This window comes from Equus quagga, chromosome 7 (genome assembly GCF_021613505.1).
Source record: "Equus quagga isolate Etosha38 chromosome 7, UCLA_HA_Equagga_1.0, whole genome shotgun sequence".
Taxonomy (NCBI): Eukaryota; Metazoa; Chordata; class Mammalia; order Perissodactyla; family Equidae; genus Equus; species Equus quagga.
In genome coordinates, this window is record NC_060273.1 from 74018789 (window position 1) to 74037804 (window position 19016).

The 19016-nt window shown below is 39.3% G+C and overlaps 1 protein-coding gene across 1 annotated transcript in view; it reads left to right on the plus strand.

The window, feature by feature from the left end:
- The window catches only part of PRELID2 (PRELI domain containing 2), a 74184-nt gene extending 67927 nt beyond the window's left edge, over positions 1–6257 (plus strand). The window contains exon 7 of the mRNA XM_046668719.1: positions 1109–6257. The gene's annotated coding sequence lies outside the window, so the exon portion shown is untranslated. The remainder of the gene's footprint in view (positions 1–1108) is intronic.
- Positions 6258–19016: the final 12759 nt, after the last annotated feature.

Below are 19016 nucleotides of genomic sequence, written 5' to 3' on the forward strand. Positions count from 1 at the left end.
GCAAAGCCTAAAATATTCACTATCTGGTCCTTTAAGAAAAAGTTTTTTGTTCCCTGGGTTAGAGCATGCCCTCTCCTAAATTAACCTCCGGGAACCTTGTTGTCTGACCTTTTTTGTATAGCATTTGATCTCTTCTTACCACTATTCCAAAGTTAATAGTGTGATAGTTTATTTTCTCTTCATTAGCTCTAACATCATCACTTAAATGATATTATTTTAAGTCATAAAAAAGCATTAAAATGATCACAACAGTGAAGTTAAATACCAGTAACAGTGATCATTAAAATTGCTCATAAAGCTCCAATGCACGTGCATAGTGGAGTAGAAGTATAGGCATTTTATTTAGCAGATAAACTAGTGCTCTGACGTGGCAATAGCATAAGTGCTGTGTACAGAGGTCAAGTTGTCAGCTTTGGAATTTTGCAATTCCTAACTTTTAAAAAACATCCTGTGGGGTTTGCACAAATGTGCTTAAGGAGACATTCAATATTTTTACATCATACTACATTTCAAACTTGGATAATTTAACTTCACACAGAATGTGCCCACAGCTTGTATGGTACCTAGCACTAAAGATACTCCTTAGGACTCTCTGGCCTCTGGATCCAAGTGGGCATTTGACAATTGGAAAGCTTAGAAGGTGATTTTGTCGTGAGCCAGAATGGAGGTGTGTGAATCTCACTAACCAATATGCTGTGGCGTTGCTGCTGACACATTCATTTGATGGATTTTTGATTTCCTGTCCTTTTTGAATAAAACAAATAGTCCTGACATCTGTTTGTTCTTGCCACTGGCACTTGGGAGACCAGGCTTGGTGAGGTTTGATAACATAGCAGAGTTCATTCACATCAGAATGATTAAGACCTCAATTTTATCTATATCTTAACTCCCCTTTGAACCAGCTCCTCTGGGTCGTTGGACTTAATAAAATGAGATGTTTGCTTTGTTCAAAGATCATTAGGAGGCAGAAATGCAATTTCTTCAAGAATTATCCACAGTGATAGAATTCAAGTGACTCTCAAGAGTTGCTTCAGAAAAGAGGGCAAGTAAGTACTGGTTGGTGAGTGATCTTTGTGAAGTGATCAAGTCTATTTGCTTTCTCTTGCAGGGGAGCTGTGTTGTGTCTCCTGCTCGAGAATCACTTCTCGGACACAACACATCAAAGACACGGTTTTTGAAATAAGATTTAAGGATTCAGTGTCGGCAGCTTAAAGAAGAGGAGACCTTCCTGCCAGGACGTGAAATGATACACTCCCCTGGGAGCCTGCCTCAAATAACAGCACTCGTGGAGATGTGCCCTTCTAGCTGATTTTTATGGCACAGTCTCTTTATGATTTTACATATAAAGGAAAAAACCCGTGGAAGGTGATGTCCGCCCTTCTTCAGGATGTCCTGCTGACTGCCTGGTGACTGTGCCAGGGCAGCCAAGGACAGGCTAGAGGCCTGAAGAGTGGTGCTTGTGCCTTTCTGTTACCTGCGTCATTGCTCATAGGATTCGTGAGAGGATTCTGGGACAGATAAAGGAAGTGAACCTGATACTTGATTCATAGGTGGCCTGGAACAGATGGGAATGTAACAGACCTGTGTTGAAGCTAAGCCATATTTATAGTAATGTTAAAGATTCTCGGAAATCGGGAGCATTTGATTTCTGTAAGAACTACATAATTGCCATCCATGTAGCTTTTATAATGTACCATGTGAGCTGTGAGTTGGTTCTCTCAAAGAACATAGGATGGAGAGTTTGAAGGCAGATTATAATCTTGGCTCCTACTAGCTCATTCTGTGATGTGGAGCAGATCTTAACTTCTCTGTTTTTCACAGGGCAAATGGGAGTAATCAGACACAGATCTTGCTACTTGTGATGATTAAGCAAGGTAGTTCGGTGTGACTAGCACGGGTTTGGGAGTCAGACAGACTGGGTTTGAATCCAAGTGCTGCCACCCGCTAGCTCAATGATCATGTACATAATTTTAAATCTTTCTGGAGCTCACTTTTTAAATTGGTAAAATGAGGTTATAGAATTATCTTTGTCAGGTTGCTACACTGATTTGAGATCATGTATATAAAGTGTCTAGCATGCTACGTGGTGCATAGGAAAAGTCCAGTAAGTAGAAGCCATTGTTATCTGAAACCATTTTGAAAACCATTTGAAAAACGTACTTTTCAAATGTAAGGTAGTATTACTGTTTGAAAATTAGAGGACAGTAGTTTGCATTTCCTATGATCAGAAGCCAAAATATAAATGCATACTACCTAACAGAAAGCGTGAAGAGAGGCAGTAATTTGGAATTCATCTTCTTAAGATAAAAATTGGGCCATTACTGGAAAGTCTTAGGGAAATTGTTCTTTTTTTAATATTTGAAAAATTTTCCACTTAGTACATTGATGAATTTCAAAGCAATTACATTTTTTTTTATACAAGTCTGCCACTGTGAGCCTCTTCTTATTGTGTTTGAGCTATTTGTGCTGCCTGAGTTTGTCTCTTAGGATAATTTCCCTTCATTTCCTTGGTGTTTCATTCTTCAATTGTGTTGGAGGGAAAGTGAATGGTAGAAAACAGAACACCCTTTGACCTCCTTTTCCAGTTTGTAAATGGCATTTAGTAGGCTTTGGGAATAATGGCTCGTTTCCAAAAATAAGAGGTGATGTGAATTATCATGGAAGTGAGAGGCAAGAAATTTGCATTTGCAGGTTGATATTGACATAAACTTAACCCTTCATACTCAACCGCTTGCATCCTCTCAGCAGGGGTTTTCAACCTTTGCTGTCAGTTAGGACTACCTGGGGAGCTCTGTGCAATCTTGATGCCCAGGGTACATCCCAGACCAATAAATCAGAATCTCTGGGGCGTGGAACCCAGGCATCAGTATTTTTTAAAGCTCCCCAGGTGATTCCAGTGGGCAGCTAAGGATGAGAACACGACAATGAATTCTATGTGATTTGCAGACATTATCTGATTTCTTAAAACGATCTGAGGTAGCAAAGGGTCTTTGCAGCAAGAATTTTTGTTAGAAATAGAAAGAGTGAAGCACAGAGAGGTTGCATTTTTATCTTAATTCCTTGAAGCTGGGGTGGCCTGCAGGGGTCTGGCAGGTGATCTGATGAGCGAAGCAGACTGCTGGCCACTGGGGAGCCCCCCGGGAGCACACGCCCTGCTAAAGGTGAGCGGCTGCTGCCTGGCTGCAGCCTGCTACAGCACAGTGTTGCCACATCGCTGGTTTTTCTAGTTCTTCCGATTTCCAATTTTCCATGAAAAGGCAGAATTTGGAAAAAAGAAATCTTCCAATTTTTACATGTTGGTGGTGAATTCAAGATTGTTTGAAACATTGTGCTGGCCAAGCAAAACATGTTTGCCAGTAGTTTCCAGTCTTTGCTTCAAGAGCGTTAAGGACTAGCTAGACATCCCAGCCAATTGTTAATAGATTTGCACGTTCCTGTTCTGGATGTAAGCTGCACTCTGCCTCTCCTCCAAGACTGCTTTTAGATGTATTTTCCTCCCCATTCCCAAATCATCCTTTGGACTTACTTCAGACACCTTTCCTCACTCAGTATTTTTTGTTTCCCCTGCAGGCATCCGTTGCTTCAAGCTTCACGTTTATGGCTTAGAAATCTTATGCTTTTTAAAAAATTAATCAGGTCTTGTTAGAGTTTATTTTTATTATATTCAGAATCTTTTGCCTATGATAAGCCATTTAGAAGCCACATTTAACTTTGTTTCATTATCTATAGCCTGGTGTAAGAAATGTCAAAACCAGGAGTGCAGCCTTATCGGGCACATTAGGAACAAGTGTGGGAAAGGGTTAATCCTCAGACCTGGCCAGTCTCCTCCTGACTGTGTTGCTGAGCCTACACTTCAAGGTGATGATTTGCTACAGTGATTCCAGAACTTCCACTTGTCCCAGAAGTCCCTGGGGAAGTGTGCTGAACTGCAGGTTCCCAGGCCCCTCCTCCAGCGGTTCTGATTCATGAAATTTCACTTGGGACCCGGGGATCTGCATTTTAAATCAAGTTCCCCAGGAGATTCAGTTGTGCTGTTCCACAGACCACATCTTGAGAAACACTGAGTTCAGGGAGGTGTTCTTGCCGCTGCATCTCCTTCCTTTAAGAAGCTTTTGCAGCCTTTGGGCCCACTGATCACAGTTGATCACTCAGGACACAATGTAAATTCCTTTTCAGAGAGAAGCTGACTTAAGCTATCCCTACATGATTGAGGTGCTTTTACCATGAAGGGGATTCTGTGGTTTCAATCATATGTGGATAAAAAAGGTGCTGTATTGTTTTTATATAGATTGCTTTGTGTATTTTATAAGCCATATATGTGTAGTAATATCCCATTTATCAGACATTATGGGGTGCATGCTATGGACAACTCAAGGTTATTCTAAGTTGCACATCTTTTTGGCTTCATTTCAACCATTTACAAGGAACTGTTAATTTAGTATATGTTTTCCTGCTTTTGCAAACAGAATCTACTGAAGATAATGAAATCTTTTCAGGGTCATCATTTATGTTTTTGATTCTTTCGGGTCCTGTATAGGTTGTGAAAGCCCCTGCACACAATGTGAATAGCTCTGCTCTTTGAGTGGTTTTTATAGTTTTTCTTTTCCCTCACTGTTATTTCTCATTTCTGCCGTTACTCTGTCCACCTCTAGGACTTCCCTCTTGTTTGCTGTCTGGGGTTGGGAAATCATGTAATTGCATACTGTATGTCAAGTAACAGCAAACAGGACCCGAGTGAGGCTTTGAGAGGCTTTTCTGGTAGTAAAATGAATGAATGTTGGTGCGTTGACTTGGTGACGTTATCTTAGTGGCTCTGCTCCTTCCTCCAGCTTCCTTCCTGATCCTCAACTGCAGTTGTCAGATCTGTGACCTCAAGATAAGAGAGATGTTGCTAGAAATGATTTCTTTTGATCTGTAAGCTGTTGTCTCCCCCAGTTGTGTTAGTGTTTTTTATATATACAGTTCTATAATGTGAAATCTTAAGTAGATTAAAATTCAAATGAACATTTTTCTCAGGCCAAGTTTTTGTGCAGGATAAAATGTTTCTGATTCTGTGCTATTGTGATTTAGAACTATTAATTAGTTGTATACCTATGAAATTCAATCCTGCAGTCATTCTGAAATAAAAGTGTTACAACTAATATTTACACATGAGTTTGAATTTCTCGGGGGCATCACATCACTCAGCAGAGCTTGTGTTTATCATTTGTAGTAATGATCCTAGTCCTTTTCAGCAGTACCAGATGAGGGTGTTATGCCAGCCATGTGATGGTAGCTCCCCACTTCCCCCAAGGTGAGCCGTTGAAGTTTCTCACAGAAATAAGCAGAGGCCACTCATATTGGGTGATCCTACTGGGCCATGTGCTAATGGAGCACAGGACCAGGGTCTGCAGAGGGAGAAGAAATGAAGCACAGCACAAAGAGCAGTATGAAGTCAGGTGGTCCCAAGGAGGGAGGGAGAGAGTGAGCTGCTGCTTGTTGACCTGTGAGACTCAGCTATGTTTTCTGTACTTTGTTTCCATGAGATTTGCCATTGTCCTTTCATTTGTCCTCTTTTTACTTGAATGTATTTAAGTGGGCTTTTGCGCCTTGTTTTCAAAATCCCTTGTCCAAGCCATATTGATTCCTTTCTTTTGTTAGAGCTTGAGTGCCTTTAGGGGTAGAGTCCTTAGTTCAGCCAGCATTTATTGAGCGACTACTGTGTGCAAGAGAAAGGCAGAATTTGTTTTCTCTTTTGACTTCATCCAGTGGGTTTCCAGATGGCTTACACCATCGTTATACTGACAGATGGCAGTAGTGGGCACGAAGTGATGGTAAGATAACACACAGTTAGCTCTTGGGTAAATCAAATGATGATTGCTTATTTAAAGGATGTAGAAAAAAGTCAGCACAGTGGAGAGATCAGCACAAAAAATGTGTAGCCTTGTGGCCCTGAAGCCTCACCAGCAGATCGCATGGTTGTGGATGATCATGTCCAAATTAGTGAGGAGCACATCATGCCTTTTGGAAGATAGCTGGTTCTCTCTAGGCCCAACCTTATTTCCAAAAGGGTGGAGCTGCCCTGCATGAGACTGCCTCCTCTTCTGAACCACATAGGAACTTCACAGTTGACAGCGATTTCATGGTATAGGATATTCAGGCATAAATGGCTTTTACTTTCAGACCGTTCTATTATAGGCTGGTCTGAGGACATTCCTGAATTCAGGGCTGCAGTATCATCATAGTGTTTCCCTGACTTCTGGGCAGGACATGCTGGCTAGTGTGGGCTAATCCTCAAACCCCAGAACCTTAACACGTGCCTTGGAGAGACTGAGGCAGGTAGAGAGGTAGAGTCCTAAGAATGACAAACCCAGTGTGGTGGGGACTTAGAATAGGAATTAAATTAATGTATAGAAACAATTTATAGAAATTTAAAATGCAGTATTTAAATTTTAAAATGCATTATTTCTTTTATACCTTGATGCCAGTTGGAACCCTGTGGCAAGCTTTAAAAAATACTGATGCCTGGGTCCCATTCCCAGAGATTCTAGGTTGCAGTATCAGGATTGCATAAAGCTCCTTAAGTGATCCTGAAGCCGTGGACAGCAGTTCCTACCAACTTCAGAAGCAATGTCTGTTCTATAAGTGGTAACCCGTAAGAGGCTAGCTGGAGGAGGGACTTTACAATATGAGACCTCTCCTTTCTAGTGTTTTGCCTCAGTTCTTCAGAAAAATATAATTCACTGTCTAAGAAAAACTGCTCCCGTATCTCTTAAATGCTAATAGAAGAGAAGAGATCTTAAAAATACTCCACCGTGCTTAACCCCCTTTGTTATGATCAAAAGTTTGAGTTGCATTTGTTGGAACAGAATCTCACGCAGAAGAAGGATCCCATGATAACTTGAGACCCTCGCTTGTCTTGAAGGGTTAACCGGAGTAACTGCACTGCCGGACCTTAAGATGGAGCACTCTGAGCCATGGACAGGCATGCTGTGCAGGAGGCGGCAGAGAGAAAATAGCAGCCACCATCCTGTTAAATTAAACTCCACGGAGCTATTCTCCAGCATTCTCAGAGAAGGTTAGAGCCATTTCGTGCCTGCCATCTGTTCGACTGCTGATGGAATCATTACTTCTTTGTGTCGGTGCCAGGATGCACTCTTACATCCGATGACAAAGGAGAAAATGCTAACTCTTCAGTTGTATGTTTTTGTTTTCCCATTTTGAGTTTAGGTGTCTCCCTAAATTCAAAAGTCCATCAATTGTTCAAACTTTGAAATGACCACTTTGCCAGTTTTTTTTAGAGGTTTAGGGGAAATCATTTTCTGGCTGAAGCTCCTCATTATTTGTGTTTGTGTAAGGATGTAGTCATTAGTCTTGTCAAAACCAAAGTTATTCCTGTCAATCAGTCAAAAAAAAAGAAAATTCTGGTGCCCAGGACAGGAGTTTTACAAAAAGCAGCCAGAAAAAATTTAATGAATTACCCCAGAGTATAGTTATCGTAAATGGAAACAGGATGTGGGGCAAGGAGAGGGCGAAAGAAGGGAAAAACCTAGTGAGGTCATATGTGTCACTGATTAGGGTAGGGTGACTTGGAGGAAAACTTTATTGTCTGATATTTTCTTTCACAAATGACGTTTCAGAGAACTGGAGGATATAGCATGGAGATTTACAGCCCTGCTTCATGTCTGTCTGTTTTTTCTGAACACATCCATAGGTGTACAGCGGGAAGAAGCTCACTGCAGCTTTTCTGCTGGTGTCTTGGTGACTGGATCTAAGTTTGGAAAGCGTGGAGTCACATCAGAGGCACTAGATGGCTACAATTTTTAATTACAGCTTCAAATTGGATTAAACCTTGCATCAGATTACAATTGGAACTATTCCAGTCTGGAAAGTAGTCTTTTTGTATGTGTGAAGTCAGAAGCTAGGATTATAACTTGTTTCCTTAGGTGTTAATTGTTATGTCAAGTACTATGAGAATCATTTCTTCCTGGAAAAAATACATGCCATCAGTGTTTTGGGGCCTTAGGAAAGGCAAGGATATTGCAGAGAAGAAGTGAGGAAGAGCAAAGTGTCGTCGCGGCGTTTATTTTCCCCCTGATCTGCCTCTGAAATCTCTTCCTGGGAGTGTCACTGCAGTCCTCAGAACAGGGTGTTTGTGCCCTTGGGGGTATATAGTTATCTCTCCGAGGTATGTGTGAAGCCACGAGATAGATGGGCAAAATGCACCTCTTGGAGCATTCATTTTCCTCAAAGATTTGTGGGAAAAACATTCTTTTCTTGTTTTAATTTTATTGGTTTATAACATTATATAAATTTCAGGTGTACATCATTATATTTCACTTTCTCTGTAGATTACATCGTGTTCACCACCCAAAGACTAATTACCATCTATCACCACACATATTTGTGCCTAATCACCCCCTTCGTCCCCCTCCCTCACCCCTTCCCCTTTGGTAACCACCAATCCAATCTCTGTGTCTATGTGATTGAAAAACATTATTTTTATATTAAAACAAACATATAACTTTGTAGAATGTAAAATTGAAATGGATGCTTAATTTTTTAAAACATGAGACTTAAAAGACAGTTTGCTTAGAGCACTACTTAGCGTGCTGCCTAGTACATAGCAGGTGTTACATTAGGTTGAATCTAATGGAAATACGGAGAAAGGCAATTACATCTGCTTCAGCCTGATCCAAGCACTTGCAATTAGTGCATCCCAAATGCTCCAGGGTTCTGCTGGCGGGAGCCAGCTTCCTCTCTGGGAAAGTTAGAGAAGCCCTGATGTGGGCCACCCCCAATCCCTGTAACTCCCAGAATTCCCTTGTCCCTCAGATTCAGCCTTACATCCCAGCAGCATCATCTTTGCCTGCCAGTATTTTGTGATACAAACGGGGCCAATATCCAGTAAACTCGGGCAAGCCTTGCCATCAGGGGCATCCTGGGTTATTCTGAGGGCTTAGTTAATGTAGAGCTCTCAGTTGTTGGGAAAGCAGTACATAAGTATGATGAGCATTTATTGAATATTAAATTTTAAATTCTTGTTCCCTGTAATTTTGGGGAGCAGGCATGTTTTCTCTTTTGTTCAGAGAAAATACTAGTCAGGAAAATTTTATTTGTCAATACAGTAGTCCCCCGTTATCTGTGGGAGATATGTTCCAAGACCCCCAGTGGATGCCTGAAACCTCAGATAGTACTGAACCCTGTGTATACTATGTTTTTCCTATACATACCTACCTATGATGAAGTTTAATTTAGAAATTAAGCACAGTAAGAGATTAACAACAACTAATAATAGAAGAGAACAATTATAATGATATGTAGTAAGAGTTACGTGAATGTGGTCTCTCCTCAAAATATTGTACTATATTCACCTTTGTTCTCATGACTGCACGGGAGGACAGAATGCCTATGTGATGAAGTGAAGTGAGTGAATGATGTAGGCATTGTGACATAGCTGTGACGTAGCATTAATTTTGGACCGCGATTGACCATGGGTAACTAAAACCATGGATAAGGGGGAGACTACTGTGTAATGTTTTTAACATATTTTTTTCCTAATGGAGGCTGTTCAGATACGCCAATATACGGCAGCTTTCTTTAACCAGTCTGTCTACAGCGTTTAATCCAGGGTGCTTGTTAAAATCAATGGGAAGGGGTATAATTAGTGGTGATGGGGTAAAATGACAAGCAAGGAAAAAATTAATGAAGCAGTGTTTTGATTCTTGATTCTTGTAATTATAGTGGTGTGACTGGTTCTGCTATAGTGAACCTCTTACCATTTCCAATAACAAACCTCTTTTCTGGCCTATTCCCTCAGATATATCTTAACTGTCATCTAGGTGGAAATCGTATGACAGTTGTCAACAGGAGTAACCTTAATTTTTATTTACAAAACACATATCTCTCTCCTGAGAATGCCAACTCCGGTAGTACCCCAACTTCGTTGTTGAAAAGGCAAATCCTGGTCAGATCCGAATTTCCCCTCACAAAAGTAAAATTTGACAATGTATTTGGCATTAGAATAAGATTTAAATACAAGAAATCTGAGCATCTCATTTGATTCAAATATAGCCCAGAAGCCTGAACTGGAATCCTGGTTATGCTGTATACATAAGCTCTCTGAGCTTCCTGTCCTCGTGCGGGAGGGAGTGACAATAGGGCCTATTTTACCAGGTTGTTGAAAGGATCTAATGAGTTCAAGATGTGTAAAAACATTTGGAACAGTGCCTGACACACAGTAAGCACCCAGCGTCTCTGGAAGAGATTGTGTTAAGTTGGTGTTAATTCTTTAAATGTTTGGTAGAATTCTCCAGTGAAACCATTTAGGCTTGAAGCTTTCCCTTTTGGGGAGATTTTTAATTACAAATGTGTTTTCTTTAAGAGTTGTAGGGCTGTTCAAATGTTCTATTTCATGTTGGGTGACTTGTGGTAGTTTGTGTTTTTGGAGGAATTGGTCCATTTCATCTAAATTGTCAAATTTATGTGTGTAGAGTTCATAGTATTTTTGTATTATCCTTTTGATGTCTGCCTGGTCTTTAATGATATCCTCTGTTTCATTCCTGATATTGGTAATTCGTGTCTTCTATTTTTTCTTTGTCAGTCTTGCCAGATGTTTGTCAATTTTATTGATCTTTTCGAAGAACCAGCTCTTTGTTTCAGTGATTTTTCTCTATCGCTTTTGGTGTATTTTGTGGATTTCTGCTCTTTCTTATTTCTGTATTCTGCTTGCTTTGGGTTTATTTTTCTCTTCTTTTTCTAAGTCTTGAGGTTGAAGCTTAGATTATTGTTTTAAGACTTCCGTGTCTGTAATGTATACATTTAGTGCTGTAAATTTCCCTCTAGCACTGCTTTAACTGTGTCCCACAAATTTTGACAAGGTGTATTTTCATTTTTATTCAGTTTGATGTATTTTTTTTTAATATGCCTTGAGATTTTCTCTTTGACCTATGGATTATTTAGAAATGTGCTGTTTAGTTTCCAATTGTTTAGAGATTTTCCGGCTATCTTTCTGTTATTGATTCCATTGTGGTTGGAGAACACACACTGTATAATTTCAATTCCTTGAATATGCTAAGGTTTGTTGTTGTTGTTGTTTTAAAGACTGGCACCTGAGCTAACAACTGTTGCCAATCGTCTTCTGCTTCTTTTTTTTTTTTTTTTTGCTTCTTCTCCCCAAATCTCCCCAGTACACAGTTGTATATTTTAGTTATAGGTCCTTCCACTTGTGGAATGTGGGACACTGCCTCAGTGTGGTCTGATGAGTGGTGCCACGTCTGCGCCTAGGATCCAAACCAGCAAAATCCTGGGCCACCAAAGCAGAGCATGCGAATTTAACCACTCAGCCATGGGGCCAGCCTCTAAGGTTTGTTTTGTGACCCAGGATGTATAATCTGTCTTGGTATATGTTCCATAGGCACTTGAAAATAATGAGTATTCATCTGTGGTTGGGTAGAGTGTTCTGTAAATGTCGATTGGATCCTTTTAGTTGATGATGTTGCTGATTTCTTCTATATTCTGGTATTCTGTCTATTTGTGCTATTAATTGCTGAGAGAAGAGTGTTGAGGTCTCCAACTACAATTGTGGATTTGTCTATTTCTCCTTTTATTTCTATCAATTTTGCTTCACATATTTTGCAGCTCTGTTGTTTGGTGCATGCATGTTTAGGATTACTATGTCTTCTTTTTGGATTAACCCTTTTATCATTATATAATGTCTTTCACCGTCCCTGGCAATTTTCTTTGCCTTGAAGTCTCCTTTAGGTGGAGTGCCTTTAATAGGAATGCCTATATTTCTTTTTATTAATGTTTGTCGGATATATTTTTTGCAGTCCTTTTACTTTTAATCTGCCTGTATTATTTGTTACATTTGAAGTGACTTTCTTGTAAATAGCATACAGTTGGGTGATGTGCTTTAATCCACTGTGCCAATCTCTCACTTTTAATTGGTGATTTAGATCATTCACATTTAATGTAATTATTGATGTATTAGGGCTTAAGTCTTCCATTTTATTTTTTTTTATGTTTTGTCTTCCTTTGGGCTATTCAAACTCATTTTAGAATTCTTGTTTGATTTCTCTACATGTAGTGTTTTTGAGTGAATCTCTTTGTACAGCTTTTTTTTAGTGGTTGCTCTAAGTATTACATTATATATATAACATATCACAGTCTACTGGTATCATCATTTTACCACTTTGAGTGAAGTGTAGAAACTTTACCTCCCTTTACTTTCCTAGTTTTTCCTGTTTATAATTAATTACCTTAAATATTTCTTCTACATGTATTTAGAACCATATCAGACAGTGTTACAATTTTTGCTTAACCATCAAATATAATTTAAAAGACTCAATAGGAGAAAGAATTACCCATATTTTATTTACCATGTTTTTTTTTCCTTCCTGATGTTCCCAATGTTCTTTTATTGTTGCTTTTCTGTTTAGAGAACCTACTTTAGCCACACTTGTAGGATAGAATTTCTAGAAACTAATTTGTTTGGTTCTTCATTGTCTGAAAATATCTTGATTTCTCCTTAATTCTTTAAGGATATTATCATAGGATATATAGGATTTGGGGTTAAGAGTTCTTTTCTTCTAACACTTGAAAAATGTTTATGCCACTTTCTGTGGCCTCCATGGCTTCTGATGAGAAATCCACTGTTTTTCCCCTATCAATAAGGTGTTGATTCCCTCTCACAGCTTTCAAGATTTTTTTTTCTTTTTGGCTTTAGTTTTCTAAAATTTGACTATGATGTGTTTTGTTGTGGATTTCTTTAGGTTTAACCTGTTGGAATTTGTTCAGCATCTTGAATCTGTAGATTTATGTCTTTTGCCAAATTTGGGGAGTTTCTAGTCATTTCTTCATGTACCCTTTCAGCCCCAGCCTCTTTCTCCTCTCCTGGAACTATGACATGAATGTTAGATCTTTGGCTATAGTTGCATAGAACCCTGAAGCTCTGTTTATTTTTGTTTTTTTTTCCAGTGTATTTTCTTTCTGTTGTTCAGCTTGAGTAATAACTATTGCTGTATCTTTTTCTATGGTATTTTGCTGGAGTACAGTAAATATCTTCTAACTGTTTCTATCTTGCTAGGCTGCCCGTTTCCTGGTCCTCTGCCTAGAGAGAACAGGCTTTTATTTTGGCTTTTTTTTTGGTCTGTACCTGTTGGCATTTCCAGGTTTCTGGTTTCTCCAGCGTTCAGTCTGGGATATGTGAGGCAAAAAGAAAAGCCAGGAAACTTATTGCAGTGTTGTTCTTTGGGTCTCAAGTTTCCTAGCTGGTTTGCTTTCTTCACTCCACTTTTCGTAGTCTTCTTATTTGTTTTATGTGTAATGTCCAGGGGTCTTAGTTGTACCACCACTGACTTCTTATAAGTCCAAAGTCTTTGGGCTTCTTCCTCTGCATAAATCCTACCTTTCTTTCAAGTTTTAGCTGAAACTTTCTGGGAGGATCTCTCTGAGTCTAGGCTGGGTCTCCCATTACACTCTCCCCATGGCACTTTGCGCTTCTCCTTGTAATGACTTTGTTCAGTGCCTGTCTCCTCCATTTGACTGTAAGCTTGTGAGCAGGGATTGGTCCCATCTTGAATAAATGAATGACATCATCATTTGTAAAATGAAGGTGATGGAATAGATGAACTTAAAGACCCTTCATTTCTCCCTTCTTTTCCTTCTCTCTTCCTATTTTTCTCTCTTCCTTTCTCCTTCTCTTTTTTCTATCCCCCTCCCTGAAGTGATTTCCAAAAAGTAGAATCATACTTGAAGTCTTCTCCTTGGGTGCCCTGCGAACACTGGGTTATATCATGAAAAAAAAAAATCAAAATTTTGGTTATCCATTAGATGAATAATGTCATCTTATTATGGTTTTATTTCGCACTTACTGGAATACCAGGAAAGTTTATTCATCGTGTCAATAAATATTGAGCATCTACTGTGTTCCAAGCTCTGCAGGAGGCTCTAGAGATAGAACAGTTTGCAAAACAAAGTCCCTGCTCTCATGGAGCTTACAGTTGAAGTTTTTTAATATTATTATTGATCAATTACATATCTTTTGTGAATTATCTCTCCACATCAGTTGATCATTTACCTGTCACCCTCTCTTCCTTTCCAGTGTCCACTTATCAAATATTTTGCTTAGGAGTATAAGACATGTAAAATTAAGGTAATCCTTTTCACAATTCACTTAGCATCTGTTCTGCCTCCCAGTTCATACATTCAAACAAAAACATTTTTCTCAGAAAAGAGATCTGGGCAACCCACTCAACACTATGTATTGTTTTGTTTATAATTTCAAGAACTTGAGTAAAACTTTTTTTAAACATTAAAGACCAAAATGGTTGTGATTTTTGGCATTTTATTTTTATAGTAAACGTGTGGCTTTACTGTATAGCAACAATTAGATACTGTATATTGAAGAGGGAATTGAACTGTTGGATTTAATGAGACCATTTGAACAAGAACCATTTGCAGTGTTAGGTTGTAATTGCAAAGGAACCTGCCTGGGCTTTAATTTGTCATCTTGTCTTATTTTAAAATGATACTTAATTTTCATTTCCCAGAAGTCAGAAGCAGTGATGAGGGGTCCTGGGTGACAAGCCTGTAACATCAGCAAGGTTTTAAATAAAAAGCAACATTTCTCAATGAGCTAAAATGCTGCTCACTTCAGAGGGAGCCCTAAGTAAGACTACTTTACTTTAGTCTCATGACAAATTGGTCATGCTGATCATCCATTTCACATGTAATTGAAATCACTTATATCTGTAGAGGACCTTTTAGTTTATTTACTAAGCACTTCCATATCCATTATCTCATTTAGTTCTGAAGCAACCCTGTGACGATGGTAGGAGGTAATTTACAGATGAGCAATCAAAGGCTCACAGTGGGTGAGTGACTTGTCCAAGAGCACACAGCTAATAAGTAGCTGAACTAGAATCACCATGTGGCCACATATTTATCAAACCTCAAATGAAATTTCATAGTAATGCCATGTAGTGCCAGATGCATCTAAGAGAAGTGTCTCTCTATCCCTTGATTTATATTTCCTGATCACAAACTATATTATTTACACCATGTCATGTCATGTCATGCAATCCTATTTGCCTTCTTTCCCTGAGGTGGAGTAAACTCCATTTTGACTTACTTGGTATTTTTCTGAGTGTATGTAAAAACACATCTTGTGAAAAGTCCTTTATTCAGTTCCTTTTAAATTACCCTGTTTGATTATTCTATTTCTTGCTGTGATCTTGACTATGATGATAGAGCTAGAATTGCTTAGACTAATTGTAGTTTTTCATCTGTAAAGTGAGATATTTGGGTTAGCATCTGGAAAATATAGAAACTCAAGTTTGGAAAGGACCCTAAAAGCTTAGGCTTTCGAATCAGATGGATCACAGAACAAGTGTTTGCTAGTAAGTCTGCCATTTACTAGCTGTGTGGTCTGAGACAAGTTATTTAAGCACTCTGAATTTAACTTTCCTCATTGGTGAAATATAGTTGAAAACCATATCTGTTTACAGAATTGTAGTAAAATGATTAGCATAGTGCCTAGTGACCACTCAAAAAAAGTCAGCCACTAAAATAGATGCTCTCTTTCTGGATTAAGAGATTGGTTCGCTGGATTAATGTATGCTCTCCATTTTCCCATAAAACATGCTGATTGATACCACAGCGTCCTGAATAATTACTACTAATATACCTCACTCATTTGCTTGTACACTTTGGGTCTTAAAAGTTCAATTACATGTTTTGAAGGATTGCTTGTATTTATTCCCAAATTAGTTTTTGCTCATTGCATTTATAATTATTTAATTTAATTAACTATTATGTAAACTGGTGTGTTAGTTTCCTATTTCTACTTTAACAAATAACCACAAACCAGTGGCGTAAAACAATACAGATTTATTATTTTACTGAATGTCAGTCTGAAATGAGTTTCACTGGACTAAAATCAAGGTACCAGCAGGGCTGCATTCCTTCCCAAGGCTCTAAGGGAGACTCTGTTTCCTTGCCTTTTCCAGTTTCTAGAGGCCACCTGCGTTCCTTGACTTATGGCTGACTGCTTTCTCCATCTTCAGAGCTACTAGCACAGTATTTTCAAATTACTCTCTGGTTCTCCACCTCTTTCTTTCACAAGGACCCTTGTGATTGGACCCACCAGAAAATCCAGCATAATCCTCCCCATCTCAAGATCCTTAATTTAATCATATCTGCAAAGTCCCCTTTGCCATGTAGAATAACATATTCATACATTCTGTGGATTAGAGCATGGACATTTTGGGGGGCCGTCATTCTGCCTACCTACAACTGTTGGCGTTTGAGAAAAGAGAGAGAGAGGATGTTTTTTATGAAACCTACTTTCTTGCTTTGGAAAGACTCATTAAGTTAAATTGAAAAAAAAATGCCTTTATATTAGATGTGGGCTAAATAACTATAAAAGTTTTGGAAAATTGTGAAGTTCAGGAAGAATTCTTCACTCAGATTGCTTCAGAAGTGTCTCTATGTTCTTGCTCCATTTAGGGAAACATACTGGAAATCAGAAAATGCATTATGGCTTTGATTTATGGAAGAAATATAGAGCAAAAATCTAGTCAATGAACTCATTCACAAAGAAAAGTCCTTGGCTCTACACCAGGAGACTGGAAAAGGCAAATACATGTATTTTTATATATTATAAGTTGAAATAAAATATTTTAAATGTGTGAGTACTATTTTTTTATATTTTCCCACTTTAAGATAAAATCTCTCACTTTCTTTGTTAACCAGCCAACTGCCAATCCCAATTGTGTCAGATAAAATATTATCTATTATATCATTTAACCAACCCACATCCCATTCCCATCCCTTCTGTTCTGAGGTTTTTCTCTGCTAGCTCAGAGATTTTTGACATTTGGGTGGGATTCTTGGACCTCTTTGAGAATTTGATGAAAGCTAACTCTGACCTTGAAAAACACCCATACAAACAATTTTTTCTTTCTTTGTTTAGTACATTGGGCACAAAAGAGTTGAGTTATTGTACTCTTTAGTTCTTGGTCTGCTGTCATGTTTAGTGTGTGCAGAACCATCTTCTTACTTTTATTTATTTTATTATTTTCACCTTCACCTCTCATCCCCATTTTCATTTTCAATCCTGTACCATCCTCCCCATTGATACCCAATTTACTTAATACTTGTTCTTGGATAGCTATGTATTATTGAAAGATAAATAGTATTGTTTTGCATACTCAATATTTCACACACAATTTTAGGTGGTATTATGTGACTTCTGAAGGCTACCTTTGGATACTAGGAGGTCTATAGCTCCCAGGTCAAGAACCTTTTCCTTAATCTGCACTATCCAATGCAGTAGTCACTAGCCTCATTTGACTATTTAAATTCAAATTTAAATTAAGACTATATAAAATTGGAAATTAGATTTCTCAGTCACACTAACCATATTTCAAGTGCTCAATAGCCATATGTGGCTAGTGGCTACTACCATATAGCACAGCGCAGGTACAGAATGTGTCCATCATCACAAAAAGTTCTGTTGGACAACACTTCCCCAAATGCTCTATGAGAACTCTCCCAACTCTAACTCTAAGCATTATTCTAGTTGGAAACATTTTCTCCAACAGCATGCCTTTGTACTTGTGTGGAATAACTCATTTCTCAAAATTGTGTTAGAAAGTCCTTGATAGGATTGCTGGGAAGATGATGGCATAAGAGGATTCTGAACTCACCTCCTCCCATAGATACAACAAATTTACAACTACCTTTGGAACAATTAATCCTGAGAGAGAACTGGAAACTGGATAAAAAGAACCTCCACAACAAGCAACGGTGCTGACTGGGGTGGAAGAGGCAGAAATATCTTTCTGGAGAGGAAATAAGCCACATTCTGGCTGTGGCACTTCACAGCCAGGAGCAATCTTAAGGTATGAAGCTTCTGCAGGAGGAGTCGGAGATCTGAGCAGGACAGCTATGCCACAATAAGCAGCTTTTGAACTCAGCACATCTGAGATGAGTATCTGGGTTTGTTGGCTATTAACAACAGTGGGGAATACACCCAGAAAAGCTATTGAACATAAGAGAAAGAGAAGCATGCTCTTAAAGGACCCACACGCAAATTCACCTGTTTCAGAAAGCAACACAAAATCACCAGAAAGAAAGGTGCACAGCCCTTTGGTGAAAAGAGACTCACTTGATAGGCTCTGGGGGTGTCTCAGGGAGGCAGGAGGTGGCTGGGACCACCTTCCCAGGGACTGAGACATTGGTAGCAGCCATTATTGTGACCTACTATAGGCATGTTGACACAGACACTGGCAGATGGCATTGGAGTCCTTTTCCTTGCCTGTTAGTGCAGGTGTTTACCCTACCCTCTAGAGCACCTATTTAATCCAGCTCAACCAGGGCAGGCAGCCTGCCCTAGGGACAAGCCCCACCCACCAGCAAGCCCTCCAGCAGTTTGTGGGCCTGCATAGGCGGGGTTTGTGGGATCTCTGCAGTGGGGCAAGTGGATCTGCTTTTGCAGGGCAGGGTGTGTTTGAGGGTGGGCCTGCATTGGCAGAGTGTGTGGGGCCTCTGCAGCAGGGCAAGGGGGTCCACATTAGGGGAGTGGGGCATGCACACTGGGCAGGAACGTGTGGACCAGGTGTGTGGGCCTGGGGATGGTGCAGTTTGTCAGCTGCAGTAGACTTGTACTTCTCAAAGAGACAACCTCAGTGCCTACCAAGGGATGAATGGATAAAGAACATGTGGTACATATACACAATGGAATACTACTCAGCTATAAAAAAGATGAAATCTTGCCATTTGTGACAACATGGATGAATCTTGAGGGTATTATGCTCAGTGAAATAAGTCAGACAGAGAAAGTCAAATATTGCATGATCTCACTCATAAATAGATGATAAAAACAACAACACAGCAAATAAACATATAGATACAGAGACTAGATTGGTGCTTACTAGATGGGAAGGGGTGAGGGAGGAAGGTGAAAGGAGTGACTGGGCACATATGTATGGTGATGGATAGTAATTAGTCTTTGGGTGGCGAAAGTGGTGTAA